This window comes from Oncorhynchus kisutch, linkage group LG25 (assembly GCF_002021735.2).
Source record: "Oncorhynchus kisutch isolate 150728-3 linkage group LG25, Okis_V2, whole genome shotgun sequence".
Lineage (NCBI taxonomy): Eukaryota > Metazoa > Chordata > Actinopteri > Salmoniformes > Salmonidae > Oncorhynchus > Oncorhynchus kisutch.
In genome coordinates, this window is record NC_034198.2 from 21,081,928 (window position 1) to 21,094,363 (window position 12,436).

A 12,436-nucleotide genomic window follows, 5' to 3' on the forward strand; every position below is an offset into this window, starting at 1 on the left:
CAATTGACGTGTTGGGCAATTTCATGGTAATAATGCTGAGACTCCGATATTTCACTTTAAAATGTATTACACGTTCATTTTTTTTAAACAGTGCAGATGCAAAGTTGGGTAACAGAATGATGGCACTAAAACAACACAAAGTGTCATCCTGTTACCCATCTTTGCATCTGCACTGTTCTTCAAGTGAACCTAAATATGTTTTTGTAATATTTGCAGTGGAAATTGAAAAAATTAGTCATCGTGCATAGAGTTGTATGGTTTCTTTAACTTTGTAATCATTTCACATTTTAGGGTACTAGGGGGGTAACTAGCCCCCTGGGGTAGCTGCCCCGTCCCCTCCTGTAATTCACATTAAGACCACAAGATGTCACCAAATTATTTCCCCAACACTTTCCCTGGCTGCCACTGCTCTTGCTCAACCAAAAATGTCATCTGTGGCATCACAACTTTTGGATATATTTCTACAAAATAATTGTGTGGTAAGTTGATCAATTTTTTTATATATATTTTCTATATATTTTCTCTCTATATATATATACAGTTGAAGTCGGAAGTTTACATACACTTAGGTTGACTGTGCCTTTAAACAGCTTGGAAAATTCCAGAAAATTATGTCATGGCTTTAGAAGTTTCTGATAGGCTAATTGACATCATCTGAGTCAATTGGAGGTGTACCTGTGGATGTATTTCAAGGCCTACCTTCACACTCAGTGCCTCTTTGCTTGACATCTTGGGAAAATCAAATGAAATCAGCCAAGACCTCAGAAAAACAATTGTAGACCCCCACAAGTATGGTACATCCTTGGGAGCAATTTCCAAACTCCTGAAGGTACCATGTTATTCTGTACAAAGAATAGTATGCAAGTATAAACACCATGGGACCACACAGCCGTCATACCGCTCAGGAAGGAGACGCTGTCTCCTAGAGATGAACGTACTGTGGTGCGAAAAGTGCAAATCAATCCCCGAACAACAGCAAAGGACATTGTGAAGATGCTGGAGGAAACAGGTACAACAGGTATCTATATCCACAGTAAAACGAGTCATATATCAACATAACCTGAAAGGCCGCTCAGCAAGAATGAAGCCACTGCTCCAAAATCACCAGAAAAAAACCAGACTACCGTTTGCAACTGTACATGGGGACAAAGATTGTAATTTTGGGAGAAATGTCCTCTGATCTTACGAAACAAAAATAGAACTGTTTGGCTATAATGGCCATCATTATGTTTGGAGGAAAAAGGGGGAGGCTTACAAGCTGAAGAATACCATCCCAACCGTGAAGCATGGGGGTGGCAGCATCATGTTGTGGGGATGCATTGCTGTTGGAGGGACTGCACTTCACAAAATAGATGGCATTATGAGGGAGGAAAATAACGTGGATATATTGAAGTAACATCTCAAGACATCAGTCTTTAACAAAGTTAAAGCTTGGTCGCAAATGGGTCTTCCAAATGGACATACAACATACTTCCAAAGTTGTGGCAAAATGGCTTAAGGACAACAAAGTTGAGGTATTGGCGTGGCCATCACATACTCTGACCTCAATCATATAGAAAATTTGTGGGCAGAACTGAAAAAAAGTGTGCGAGCAAAGAGGCCTACAAACCTGACTCAGTTACACCAGCTCTGTCAGAAGGAAAGGGCCAAAATTCACCCAACGTATTGTGGGAAGCTTGTGGAAGGCTACCCGAAACATTGGACCAAAGTTAAACAATTTAAATGCAATTCTACCAAATACTAATTGAGTGTATGTAAACTTCTGACCCACTGGGAATGTGAAGCTGAAACAAATCATTCTATCTACTATTATTCTGACATTTCACATTCTTAAAATAAAGTGGTGATCCTAACTGACCTAAGACAGGGAATGTTTACTCGTATTAAATGTCAGGAATTGTGAAAAACTGAGTTTAAATGTATTTGCCTAAGGTGTATGTAAACTTCCTACTTCAACTGTATATATATTTTAATTTGATTTTTTATTTGTTATTTTACCAGGTAAGTTGACTGAGAACACGTTCTCATTTGCAGCAACGACCTGGGGAATAGTTACAGGGGAGAGGAGGGGGATGAATGAGCCAATTGTAAACTATACAAGTAGGGAAGCCTTAAGATAAATAATCAACTTGTTTAGCCAGAAAAATGTAGATCATTTTTGAGTGAAGTAGTAATATGTTGGATGAGTGTGTTGGGAGCAACTCGCCCCCCCTCTACTAGGGGGTAACTGGCCCCTTGGGGCTAGTTACCCCTTTATGGTTATGGTTGTTTCTACCGGTCATTTAGACATTTAGTTAGTGCTAGTTTATGCTAACCTGCTATCTAGCAACCTCACTAGCAGTTAGCTGCTAGCAGTGATAGCTATCAACCTTACTACAATATCATTTGAAGTAAGATACATTAAAAAAATATAACAATTAATTGCAGTTGTAAACGTTTGCACTAGTGACTGATAGCTTTACAGTTAGTCTTACTTCATAGCCTTTTAGCTATTTTACACAGCATTTTATGTCATATAGCTAGATTGCAAGCTACGTTTTTAAGAGGGCTTTTAAATTGGCACCTCTTCCCCCTGCAGGTTAATATTAATACTTTGAGTCAGGTGGTTTGAAAGAAACCGCCTTGTCTTAAGGTACACAGTCCTGTGTGGGGTAGTTAGGGTTAGGGGCCATCTGTTAGATTAGGCGTCAGTTCCTTACAGTTCCTAAAATAATTTCATGTTTTTATTTGCAGATGAGACCATACAAGAAGAAAACAGACTGTGGAAGCTATGGCTCTGAGGTGATACAACATGCCCTGAAGGCAGTAGAAAGTTGGCAGACCTTAAAGGGGGCTGCCAGGGTGCTCAACATTCTACCAAGAACCCTACAGCACCACAGAGGAAAGGAGGAGAAAAGCCCCGGCTTTGGCCAAATGGGTGGGGTGCCAGCCTTCTCTTCCACGCATGAAAGTGACCTTGTCAACCACAGTCAAACAAATGGAAAGAGCCCTATTTGGCCTAACATCATGGGACGTGAGAAGACTCGCCTTCCATCTGACAGAGAGGTTGGAAATCAAGCACAGGTTCAGCAAAGGAACGGGGTATGCAGGGCTCGATTGGTGCAGTGGCTTCATGAAGCGCAACTCTCAACTATCAGTTCGAGTACTGTAAGCAATCGGTCTTCTGAGGGCCGTGGGCTTTAATGAGCTTTAAGTTGACCCGTTTTTTACGGCCTATGAGGACATTTTAAACAGCGTCAGGGACATTTCGTCAATGAGGATTGGGAACATGGATGGGATGGGAAAACCAAGTGTCCAGAAACCGTTGCCTGTGGTGGCCACCCAGGGAGAAACAGGTTGCACGGATCACCAGAATAGAGAGGGGCTTCACAGTCACAGTAATTTGTGCTATCAGTGCAGCGGGGCAGTACGTACCGCCCCTCTTCATCTTCCCCCGGAAGAGGATGAAAGAACAGCTGATGGTTGGAGCACCTCCAGGGTCCATTGGAAGGGTGAGTGACTCAGGCTGGGTCGACAGGACCATCTTTGTCGTCTGGCTCCACCACTTCACCCATAGTTTTGGTTGCATCCCTGAGGAACCCCACATCCTCATCCCCGATGGGCACCCCTCCCGTTAGACCCTGGAGGTTATTCTGATGGCAAGAAGCCAGGGTGTGATTCTCATCACTCTGCCACCCCACTGCAGCCACAAGATGCAGCCGTTAGACCGTAACGTCTTCAAGGGTCTGAAGGCCTTTTACAACAGGGCAGCAGTGTATGACGACCCATCCTGGGAAAACGATAGGTATATACCAAATGTCTGGCCTCTTCGCAAAGGCCTATAACAAGTTGGCCAGTGTAGAGAGAGGAGTGGGGGGCTTCCGGGCCAGTGGGCTGTAGCCTTTGGAGAAGGACATCTTCACAGAAGCAGACTTCGTGTCCGCTGAGGTTATAGAGTGGCCCATTGCCGGTAAGAAAAAGTCATCCAAATTAACGAAACGTTGCAGAAGCAGCATGTACTTGGTAGAAAGTGTTTATTCTACTAACACCGATGTATTATTTTTGTTGTTTATTTTATTTTTTTCAATTTAAAGTTTTATTAAATAAAGTTTTGTTTTTCAATCAACCAACAAAACACATTCCACATTCACAGATGTGACAGACTTTTAAAAGATAGAAATACAAAATAATAATATATATAAAATAAAATAAAAATAATAATAATAAATAAATAAATAAAAATATATATATATATATATATGTATATCATTATTTTTAAAAACTGTATATATATATATATGTATAAAACTTGCAGCAGCACTATCAAGGTTCTTATTAGCTATTTCCAGCCTTAGTTGAGACGACGAGCAAATAATTAGTTTTTAGATTTTACAGCACCTTACACAACATGTATCTGCTCATTTCCCTAATCACCCCATGCACTTAAATATAGTTTAAATATAGTTGAGTAGTGGAGACCAGAGTCTATCAAACTTGCCAGATTTTGGCAATCTTTCTACAGTTCCAAAATACATGCATATAGGTTCCACTTTCAGAGGTACATCTTTTACAGTTAGGAGAGATGCCAGTTTTCATTCTATGGAGTCTCAAAGGAGTGTAATAAAATTTGTACAAAAATTTGTAATTAGATTCTTTCATTTTTACATTAGTAGAGGAGCAGTATACCCTGTTGCAAACCTCCGCCCATAACTCATCACTGATAGTCAGACCAAGGTCCTTTTCCCAGATTATTTTCAAAGGAGTAAAGGAGGAGCCTCCTTTCTCAGTCTATAGATATAATATATTTAGCCTTTAATGGATGTGCTGTGACAAGGGTTTCAACTTCATTCAACTGAGTTCTAAACCTCCTCTTGGAAGTAAATTAAGAAATGACATGTCTAATTTGAAGATATTTATTTTTTAAATGGGATCTTGGCACATTGAATTCACTGCAGAGCTCTTGAAAGGATTTCAGTGCAGTGGTTTTCTGATGAAATAGGTCTGAAAAGGTCCTGATTCCTAGAGTATGCCAAAGATGAAAGTTGGCATCCTTCAGGACTTTTGGCAAGTCTGGGTTGCCTACTATGGGCGAGTGAGAACATATTTGGGAGGAAATGCCCAGGTATTTCTTACAGTCCCTCCACGCTAGTAGGGTGCTGTAAATCACAAAGGTTTTGGCTATGTTGCCCACTTCACTGAAGTTGTTAATGAATATAATTGAGCTTAGTGGCAATGAACCACAGGATTAGGCTTCGATCTGAATCCATGTTGACTCTTGTCTGTTTGTGATCCATGTTAGCATGTTGCGGATTTGGGCAGACCAGTAGTACAATTGAAGGGAGGGAAGGGCAAGACCACCCTTAGATTCAGGTTTCGATAGAGTGGAGACCCTGATCCTAGGTTTTTTATTGCCCCATATAAATTTGGTGATGCTTTGGTTAGTTGTTTTGAAGAAGGAAACTGGGAGATAGCATGGGAGCATCTGAAATAAATAGTTCAGTCTAGGGAGGATGTTCATTCGGATGACATTAATTCTTCCTACTAAGCTAATTGGGAGGGAGATCCAGGTTTGGAGATCGTTCTTGATTCGATCCAGGAGGGAAAGATAGTTTTCCTTGAAAAGGCTATTCAGACCTGTGTCTTCCATTAGAATGTCTTCATAGAGCTGGTGAGTGTAAGATTGAGAGGACAGACAGTGGATTTGTTCAAATGTATTTTATAACCTGAAAACTTGCCATACTGAGCAATTGTGTCTCAAATGGGAGGGAGGGATTTCTCAGGGTTGGATATGTAGAGCAAGACATCATCCGCGTAAAGCAAAATCTAGTGCTGCAGGCCGCCTGCAGAAACACCCGTAATACTTGGATTGCTCCTTATCAACTCTGCCAGCGGCTCCGTCCCCAACAAGTAGAGCAGGGGGGACAGCGAGCACCCTTGTCTTGTGCCCCATCCCAAAGCGAATCTGTCAGGATTCAGTCTGTTTGTAGTCACCATGGCATTTGGATGAGAGTATAGTGATTTGATCAATTTAATATAGTTTAGGCCCATATTGAACTTTTCTAAGACTGAGAACAGAAAGCTCCACTCCATCCTGTCGTACGCCTTCTCAGCATCCAGTGAAGCCAGCAGGACAGTGGTCTTCTGTGCGTTTACTTGATCAATAATATCAAAAAGACGGTGAATGTTATCAGAAGAGTATATGTCTCTAATAAATCCAGTTTGGTCTGCTTTTATTCTTTTGGGAAGAAGTGTTTAGTCTTTTGGCGAGCAATTTGGTAATTATTTTGTAGTCGTAATCCAACAAGCTTATGGGCCGGAAGGTCGAGCAGGATAGAGGGTCCTTGTCTTTTTTGAGCAACACTGTAATGCGGGCTGTGTGCATTGAGTCTGGGAGAACTCCATTTGGCAAAAATCCTCCAGCATTGGCATGAAGATAGGGCTGAGCTGGGGCCAAAAAGCTTTGGAGAACTCTCTGGGGAATCCATCTGGGCCTGGGGACTTGTTAGGTGGCATGGAGGTAATTGCCTCCAGGATCTCCTCAGGAGTGAAGGGGGAGTTTCTTGGTCGGTATCTGATAGTTTAGGTAGCGAGATTCCCTCTAGGAACAAGTGGAGTTCTGCCTCCGTGTGTTTTCTCTCAGAGGTACTGTATATAGTTAGCAGTAAAAATCATGAAAAGTTAAATTGATCTTTTTTGGGTCATATGTGACCTCGTCCTCTGCTGTTCGACTTTCAGTTCGAATTTCGCATTTCAGCTCCCTCTCAAGATCTAGCCTGTGTGCTTCCATTGCTTTTTTCTTAGAGGAAGCATATGCGATTAGATGACCTCTTAGTGTGGCTTTAGCAGCGTCCCACATTGTGGCCGGAGAAACAGGAGAATCTTTGTTGTCTTGTGTGTAGTTGTCTATCCATGTAGTTACCAATGAATGGAACGCTTCATTTGATAGCATGGAGGTGTTGAATTTCCAGCTCTTTGACCTCAGGATGTTTTTGCGGAGGTAAAGGCGTGATCTGAAAGTGCTATGGGTCCGATTGTACAAGTGGCTGAATTTATGAAACTCTTTGGGATAAAAATGTAATCTATATGGGAGTAGCTGTTATGAACATTAGAGTAGTATGTATAGTCCACAGATGAGCTATTAGTCTCTCTCCAGATATCTATCAGTCCCATCTCTTTAGTAAGAGAGTTCAACATCTTTGCAGATCTAGTATTTGTGGTGGGGATTTGAGATGATTTGTCTAGGGTTGGGTTAAGCGTACAATTAAAATCTCAGGCCATCACGCCAAAGGAAACAAAATGATCATTGAACAGGGTTATCATTTTTGACATGAAAGCAGGAGTATCTGTGTTAGGGGCGTATATGTTTAAGATAGTAATTGGTTGTCCATACAGTGACCCAGTTATAAAAATAAATCTCCCCTCCGGATCAGATATGTATTTGTCAATTATGAATGGAACATTCGTATGGATAAGTATGGCTGTGCCTCTACTGTTTGATTTGAAAGATGAGAAATACACCTGTCCCACCCAAGCTCTGCGGAGTTTGGCATGTTCAGCATCACAGAGGTGTGTCTCTTGTAATAGCGCGATGTCTGCTTTTTCCTTTTTTAGAGCACGTAGAGTCTTTTTCCGTTGTATTGCATGCCCTAGACCATGGCAGTTCCATGTCAATAGATTTAAGGTACTAGTCATCGTCATCGAACAGTAATCAAACTTTAGTGCAAGTCATCTCTGGGTAAAAGTGGATAGTAGTTACAGCTGCGTTCACATAAAAGGAAAATAAATGGTGTACATAAAATAACAATCTCTGAACACCTCCCCCGCTCAGTCTCAATTCTGTGTTCCGAACCCCCCCCCCAGAGCCTATCCCTCTCAGCTAAAGGAAAATAAATATAGATTAGACAGCTATAATGACATTTAAAGATGCCTCGGTCAATGGAGTATTTCTTCACCTCGTCAAATTCTCGGCGCTTTCGGCGTATTCCAGCTGACAGGTCCTGGTGTAAAGTGAGTTTGGCCTTTCCCACTGTGATGGTGTTGTTTTTCGCCGCCTGTAGGACTCGTTCCTTGTCGGTGAATCTCAGGAAACGTATGGTGATTGGGCGCGGTGGTTGTCTGGCTGCTGGTGGGGGCCTCAGTGCTCGGTGAGCTCTCTCGAGTTCTATGGGCCTGTCGGTGGACAGGTGGAGCCACTCAAAGTTTTTCTTGCAGGTAGCGGATCAGTGGCATGTTTCCCTCTTCTTTTTCGCCCAGATTGAATAGAACACAATTATTCCTTCGCCCCCTGTTTTCCAGGTCCTATGTTTTCTCTTCCAGATGCTCGATTTTCTTTTTAGCATATGCTATTGTTTCCATGGCATCTGTCAATAAGTTTTCCATGGATAGGATTCGCCCCTCTGCCTCGTCCAGGTGCCCCACGTTTATGGTTCTTGATGTCAGGCAAAGCATTTTCCAGGATTGTCACCTTGCCCCCTATCGCACTGAGCTGAGAGTTAATGGCATCTAATTTAATGTTGAGTAATGTACGTTGGGATCTCAACTCAGAAAGGATGTCTTCGACAGAGTGTGGGGTTGGCATTCGTTGGGCCTCGGGGGGGGAATGGGTCCTCTTGCTCTTTGCTAATGGCGCTAGCTTTTTCTGAAGCTAGCTGCTTCTTGGAGGCCTTTTCCGTTGCTAATGCCCGAGTCCGGGTAAAAATGTTACCTGTAATGTCGCCATGACTTTTTGACTAAAGCTAAAGGAGTTTAAACTTGAAGTGGAGGTAAGATTAGGAATTGGAAACTACTTGTGCGGAGCTCTTAGTTCATGGCCATCTCGTTCAAGGGTCACGTGATCCCCCTGTTGTTTATTTTCAATGCAAATAATTAATTCAACAGTGCTCTACTGCCACCGCTGCCACCTCTACCGATACGGCCACCAGCTCTACCGCCGCCACCTCTACCGGCACCATCACTAGCTCTACCTCCACCGCCACTAGCTCTAATGCCAAAACCTCTACCTCGACCACATCTATCTCCACCACAACCTCCACCCTGCAGCCTACCTGTGTCCAAATGTTGGTAAGAAAATGAAAAAGTCTGTTAGAAGTGTTTATTGTACCAATACTCATGTGTTCTTGTTTGTTTGTTTTTGCTTAAACCAGCAACCAACAGCTGCAGCAGTTCTATTGGAGCTGTCCCTGAGGTCGAGGCTCCAGGAGTCGAGGCCGAGGAAGAGGAAGGCAGAGTCTGCGGCTATACTGACAGCCTCACTTTACAAAAGGTTGCTGGAGGAAAAGGCTCGACAGAAACATCAACAAGAAGAGAGAGAGAGAAAGCAAATGGTGCAGGTTCTTCAAATAAAAGTTGTCTCAAAGAAATTTGTTGCAGCACAACAAGCCACATCAGCCACCAAAGAAGGTTGTTGCAGCACAACAAGCCACATCAGCCACCAAAGAAGGTTGTTGTAGCACAGCAAGCCACATCAGCCAGCAAAGAAGGTTGTTGCAGCACAACAAGCCACATCAGCCACCAAAGAAGGTTGTTGCAGCACAACAAACCACCAAAGAAGGTTGTTGCAGCACAACAAACCACCAAAGAAGGTTGTTGCAGCACAACAAGCCACATCAGCCACCAAAGAAGGTTGTTGCAGCACAACAAACCACCAAAGAAGGTTGTTGCAGCACAACAAGCCACATCAGCCACCAAAGAAGGTTGTTGCAGCAAAACAAGCCACATCAGCCACCAAAGAAGGTGATGCGGAATGTATTTTCTGTGAGGAGCTGTTTTCAGTCACAGGACTGGATTAGGTGTGAGCAATGCAGGAGGTGGGCTCATGAGTTGTGCTCCAATTGTACTGGGGATAGCTTCATTTGTGACCTAGGTACAAATTAGAATTGTGCAATAGCAGAGCATAAGAGATGCAACATCAATGTTACACTGAATTAGTTAAGTTATGTTTTATTGTTATTGAATGTTATATTCCAATGTTATTTAATGCTATTAGTTATATTGGGCTGAGTCACTGGCTTACTGGGCTCTCTCATGCCGTCCCTGGAAGGGGTGCGTCACCTGAGTGGGTTGATTCACTGATGTGGTCATCCTGTCTGGGTTGGCGCCCCCCCTTGGGTTGTGCCATGGCGGAGACCTTTGTGGGCTATACTCGGCCATTTCTCAGGATGGTAAGTTGGTGGTTGAAGATATCCCTCTAGTGGTGTGGGGGCTGTGCTTTGGCAAAGTGGGTGGGGTTATATCCTTCCTGTTTGGCCCTGTCCGGGGGTGTCCTCGGATGGGTCCACAGTGTCTCCTGACCCCTCCTGTCTCAGCCTCCAGTATTTATGCTGCAGTAGTTTATGTGTCGGGGGGCTGGGGTCAGTTTGTTATATCTGGAGTACTTCTCCTGTCCTATTCGGTGTCCTGTGTGAATCTAAGTGTGCGTTCTCTAATTCTCTCCTTCTCTCTCTCGGAGGACCTGAGCCCTAGGACCATGCCCCAGAATTACCTGACATGATGACTCCTTGCTGTCCCCAGTCCACCTGGCCATGCTGCTGCTCCAGTTTCAACCGTTCTGCCTTCTTATTATTCGAACATGCTGATCATTTATGAACATTTGAACATCTTGGCCATGTTCTGTTATAATCTCCACCCGGCACAGCCAGAAGAGGACTGGCCACCCCACATATGCTCTCTCTAATTCTCTCTTTTTTCTCTCTCTCGGAGGACCTGAGCCCTAGGACCATGCCCCAGGACTACCTGACATGATGACTCCTTGCTGTCCCCAGTCCATCTGACCGTGCTGCTGCTCCAGTTTCAACTGTTCTGCCTTATTATTATACGACCATGCTGGTCATTTATGAACATTTGAACATCTTGGCCATGTTCTGTTATAATCTCCACCCGGCACAGCCAGAAGAGGACTGGCCACCCCACATAGCCTGGTTCCTCTCTAGGTTTCTTCCTAGGTTTTGGCCTTTCTAGGGAGTTTTTCCTAGCCACCGTGCTTCTACCCCTGCATTGCTTGCTGTTTGAGGTTTTAGGCTCGGTTTCTGTACAGCACTTTGAGATATCAGCTGATGTACGAAGGGCTATATAAATACATTTGATTTGATTTGATATTCTATTCCAATATCATATTGCAATGAATATATTTTTTTATGAATTAAAAACAACTATTGAAAACCTTTTGCTCCTGATTGTCATTTTAAAGCCTGCTGGGATTTAAAATCTTGCATTATTCAAATAGATATTTAGTGCAATTGTACATAATGGATTGTAAGGAAAAGGAACAACAAAGAAAATGAATGTGCCTGTGAGTTAAAAAGAGGGACTTGACATCAAATCTCCTCATAGTGCAGATATTAATAGTGACATGTGCAACACCATTTTTTCCCCCAAATTTGATTTAAATAATTAAAATATGACAACTAGACTTAGATTAGTATTACTTACTTAAGAATTTGTAAATAACACTGATTAAATGGATTTAATAGCTATTTATGTCCCTTTATAGTTTATTCACCAAAGCATGACCTTCATCCAGATACACTTTTTTTCCTAAACATTGCTTTTTTGTGCCAGCAATTAGACATTGTTGTTAGGGGCAGCTAGTTACCCCCTAGTACCCTAATGTGAAGAATCTTAGTCTCATCATCACTCACCGATACTGTGGTATTGACTTGTCTCAAATGCAGATTGATGAGGTATAACTGTAGCAGGACTGGAGCTACAGTTGCACAGAACCGATTTATTCATCCTGCTCCAGCACGCAACTTTTCATATCGCACCTGCCCACACCCTCTGGATTTCTGTCTGACGCCCACCACCAAGGTAAAGACAGATTCAGGTTGGATATTCACCTGTAGTTTCCATTAGGTCTACCAACAGCAGTTAGGGACCGTCAACATAGTGACAAATCAAATTTTTCACATTTCAATAGCTCTTTAACCATTACTCCTAAAACTTTCCAAACTGGTTATAGCTAACCAGACGGCATAGGCACACATTGCACACAGTTTTTTTTTGTCGATTTACATCTCACACTATTTTAAGTTATTTATTTAAATTTTTGAATTTCAATAGCTCCTTGGTCATGTGACCTACTGACCTCAAACAAGGTTCAGAATGACCACTGACTACACTTCTATATTGCACACCCTTTAGTTTGTCAATTTTCATCTCACACCTTATTACATGACATTTTTTTACTTTCTAATTTCAATAGCTCCTTGGTCAGGTGCTTAACTGCCAGGTGCTTGTCCGCCCATGCATAGGCTAGACTACTCTATTTAATTGAGACCACACGCTAACAAGTTCCCACAGTCTTCCTGCAGTTAGACGTTCATCCACGTTCTCCAAAGGTCAAATTGAAGTGTTCCTGTTGCTCCTGCTGCTCTGTATCGTTCCATTTCTCCAAACGTCAAATTTAGAACTTAAGGGTTAGGTTTAGGCACTCACTCTGAATGGTGAACACAATCATTGT

At 42.6% G+C, this 12,436-nt stretch overlaps 1 pseudogene; it reads left to right on the plus strand.

Annotated features, from left to right (window-relative positions):
• The window catches only part of LOC109870011 (serine/threonine-protein phosphatase CPPED1-like), a 53,493-nt pseudogene that overhangs the window by 10,936 nt on the left and 30,121 nt on the right, over positions 1 to 12,436 (plus strand).